Genomic DNA, 4,523 nt, shown 5'->3' on the forward strand with positions numbered 1-4,523 from the left:
GGTTTTTAAGCATGTCCTTATGGTCCTTGGACTTAATAAAAGATTCGATTTTGTCCAGTCCATACATATACACTGGATTAACATCCTCAGATGAAATAACACTCTCATAATTATACGCTTCAGCATCAATTTCATCCTCCTTAAACTCAAGGAAGGGTAAAATCATGCGATGAATCTTTTGTCCTATTTCACAATTCAAATGAAGCTGACTAATATTAGTATAGAGACGTTTGGCAATCAAACAAAAAAAATTTCGCTGTTTCAAAAGCTTTAAATTGTCTCTTTGCAAATAAATGTTTTCATCTTTTATTTTGATTAATTCCGACTCCTTCAGTTCGATCCACATCCGCCGTTCCTCACTCTTCGAAGACACCCTGCTTAATTGGTCAGTTAGGTTAGAATTGGTGACTCGAGTTTGAGTTAAACTACTATTTAGATGAGAGATTCTTGATTTAACACTTTTTAATTCTTTTTCATATGAGCATTGTGGGACTTTAAATGAGACAAAAACTGATTGTACCTTCTTGATCAGTTCATCAAGCTCGTTGAACTGCACGCTGAGCGGTTTGGCTGTAAAGCACAAGTTCTGTTGCTCCTTCGTGTCATCATTCCCTCCATCAATGTTGTATCCCGTCAACTGAGATACGTCGGACACCATCAAGCATCTTCCTCCACTGCTCTCTTCTTTCGCCACATAAGCCTTTCCATGTGAAGGCTTCCTCACTTCATCATCTTCAGAGTCGGTTGACCAGACCTCCACGCCACCGAACTCATCATCAGCTACCGAACCCTGCACAATTAACGCATTCATAGGAGGGTTAGCAGTAGATTTCTTCTTCCTGATTTCATCTAGCTTTTTCTGCAACAAAGCTTCTTCATCCTTTTCTGCCATGTTTTTGAGGACACAATCTTTTGCATAGTGGTTCTTTCCTCCACAATGATAGCAGCTCACTCCCGAATCTCCTTCAGCCTTCGGTTCCTTCTTTGACTCTTCAGCCTTCGGTTCATCTTTGACCATTTCAGAACTGTAACTCCCCTGCCAATTTCGGTTCTTGTTAGTGGGGAATCTCTTCTTGATGAACCTCTTGGGGTTTGACACCATCATGGCATAGTCCTCAGAAGTGAGGTCATAGTCATCCAAGTTGAGGTCTTCGTCCTCCAGCACCGCTTTGCTTTTGGACAGGAGGGACAACGAACCTAGGCTTGAAACCACATTTTTCTCCTGTAACATGATCTTTTCTTGAGATTTTAGGATGCCCACCAGTTTCGCCAAAGAATAGGATTTGAATTGCTCGTGCGCTTTAACTGTGGACACAACTGCTCTCCACTAAGATCTGAGTTCGTTCAAAAACGTAACCTTCTGCACAATATGCTTCCTTTCGATGTTGTGTTTGATCATCTTGCTAAGAAGATGATTGAAGCGATCGAACGTTTGATTCACTGTTTCTTCGGCTCCTTGCTTGAATTCACCAAACTCGGACAAGAGTAAGGTTTGAATGGAGTGTTCAAGATCTTCGTCTGTAGAGTACAATTCACGTAGCCTGTCCCATATCTCTTTTGCAGTCGTGCATGAACTCACCAACCTAAAAGTATCAGATTGAAGAGCGAATATGATCAATCTTAACGCTTTGATATTGCACTGAAATTTATCTTTTTCGTCTTGCGCAATATCTTTAACATCTTTCAGAAGATCATTATACTCCTTTTGAGTTTTAATAATCCTTGAAGTTGCTGAATGAGAAAAAGGTCCAGAAACGATTGCTTCCCAGATGAGGTATCCATTATCCTCAGATCCTATAACATAATCTTCAAAGTGATGCGCCCAGACTTCATAATCATGGGTGTACAGGATGGGAATCTTCGTTGTTGATCCAATGCTGTTCGAAATATTAATGGGATTGGATTACGACTCGTCCATAATTGATCGAATAACCTGTTCAAAGATCAGACTTGTAATATATCAAATTAGGGCAAAACAATAAATATCGAGATACGTCAATTATGAGATGACGACTCAATAAATATCAATAAATGTGGAATAAACCTAATCGAAACCTTTTTCACAGAAAAGAAGTGTATCGATTACACAACCTCCTGCTCTGATACCAATTGATAAGTTAAAACTAACTTGAAGATCGATTAGATCTATAAAACAGGTAAAGAAATAAACGAATAAACAGCAAGAATACAAGAATGGATCAAAAGATGTGGAATGATTAATAAACAATCCTCAGAAGAGCTCGATAAAGAACTTCTACTGTAGAGGATTTAGGGTTTACAAGAACGATGAAGAAAATCTGTAAAGCTATCGTAATTGCTATCAGTCGTTCTTCTAATATGCATGCAAGCACATTATTATATACTAAACCCTATCAGCTCACGGTTGGACAGGCCCAAACCGGAGTACAAAACATGGACTATTAACCGAGCCCAATAGACGCAATACATCAAAACTGCTACGCTACGCTACCCAACATGATCGATCTGGCCAAGATAGAGGTCGTGATGCATTGGGAGATTCTGAGGTTTCCAGCTGAGATTCGGAGTTTCCTGGGTCTAGCGGGTTATTACCGGAGATTTATACGAGACTTCTCTAAGATTGTAGTTCTTTTGACCAGACTGACCAAGAAGTTGGTGACCTTTCGCTGGGGGCCTGAGCAGCAGGCAACCTTCGAGACTCTCAGACAGTATTTATGCGAGGCATCGATTCTCATCCTGCCAGAGGGTGTAGATGATTTCGTGGTTTACTATGATGCTTAGATCATAAACATAGGTGCGGTACTGATGCAGCAGGGTCACGTGATAACAGGTTTTAGGAACCAGGTTAGGGATTCCAGTTAGAAACTCAAGTTCAGTTGTGTGTTAGGTTGAGTACGTGTTCAACCCAGTTGGGACAAGTGTTGTAAGACTGCGGGGGTAGACGTTGCATTCACTAATAGCCAGATAGTATGGAAAGTGTTGTAAGACTATGGGGGTAGCCGTAGCATTCACTAGCAGTCAGTTAGCGTGGAAAGTGTTGTAAGACTGCGGGGGTAGCCGTAGCATTCACTAGTAGTTAGTTAGCATGGAAAGTGTTGTAAGACTGCAGGGGTAATCATAGAATTCACTAACAGTCAGTTAGCATGGAAAGTGTTGTAAGGCTGCGGGGGCAGTCGTAGCATTTACTAGCAGTCAGTTAGCATGGAAAGTGTTGTAAGACTGTGGGGTAGTCGTAACATTCACTAGCGGTCAGATAGTGATTAAGTGTCATGAGACTGTGGGTGTAGCTGTAGCATTCACTAGGTTGGTAGCTGGCATGAGCGTGTTGTTAAAACGCGGAAGGAACAGTAGTACCCACCAGTTCGGGTGTAACAGTGAGGATATGGAAATCCATGGATTGGATTTCGGAATTACCCATATGGATTAGATCTGGTTTAGCCAATGATAAGACTGTAGGAGCACCACTATAGTTATGGGATCAGGGAAGCAATAGACTGTATAAGATTGCTTGTGATATAAGGATACCATCGGTTAGGTGGCAATAACTTTTAGCCTTGGGTTTGATGATGACAAGATTCGACGCATAGACCCGATCGGTTAGATCAAGAAGTTGTTAGAGCCATAGTGGCATGATAACTAGTGGCAACTAGTTTTAGAGAAGGACTTCATTCAAAAGTCATGTGAGGCGACTAAGAGGGAGTCCTTTGGCTCCGCAGCCGGGCTGAAACCCGGTATTTCAGATGATTCGTGAACAAATGTGGACCATAGAGGTCTCGGTAGATTTTGGCAGGTAGCCATGTGGCAGCATACGCCTTCAGGCAGTTCAATGTTCGTACAGTTTCAACGACTGGCAGTTTTAGTGTTTGGGATTTAGGTTGCAAATACGGACGGAATAGTTGGTTGATTGGTAAGTAACAAGTCACTCACAACGGGATTAGCTGAGCCTTCGCTAAGTATCAGTAATTTGCAGGGATAATTAGGTCTGTGATCATGTTTTATAGTGGGAACCTCAAGCTATCAGAAGTTGAGTAGAAAGTCGAGGGATAAACGGACTGGGTTCAACGATAATGATTCAGTATAAGTGGTTTGTCGGGGTTTCAGACCATCTTCAGACAACAGATTTCGGACGGAGTACATGTGCTCTTGTTGCAAGGAATTCATTCACCTGCGGATTTTCGGGCTTTACGAAGAATGGTCACGGCTACCCTGGGAAGGTTGGGGGTGCGCAAGATAGTGACCATGTTACTAGAGTGGTTAGGCGTGTAAGGAATGATTTCAAGGACAAAAATCTAATTTAAGAGGGGGAGGGTTGTAACACCCCATTCATTTAATAAATAAATAAAATAAATTAATGAATGTATAGTAGCCCTAAAAATCAATAATTATATAGCAAGATGTTTAGTTTCTAAATATTTATAAAGATAGGGGCTCCATGGTAATTATTGAGACTTCATTTGAATGAAAAAGAAATGGGAGGGATTAATATGTCATAATTGAGAATTGGGGATTAAAAAGGTAAATTATGGATCACTTTTCCAATAGAT

This window comes from Lactuca sativa, chromosome 8 (assembly GCF_002870075.4).
Source record: "Lactuca sativa cultivar Salinas chromosome 8, Lsat_Salinas_v11, whole genome shotgun sequence".
NCBI classification, from domain to species: domain Eukaryota; kingdom Viridiplantae; phylum Streptophyta; class Magnoliopsida; order Asterales; family Asteraceae; genus Lactuca; species Lactuca sativa.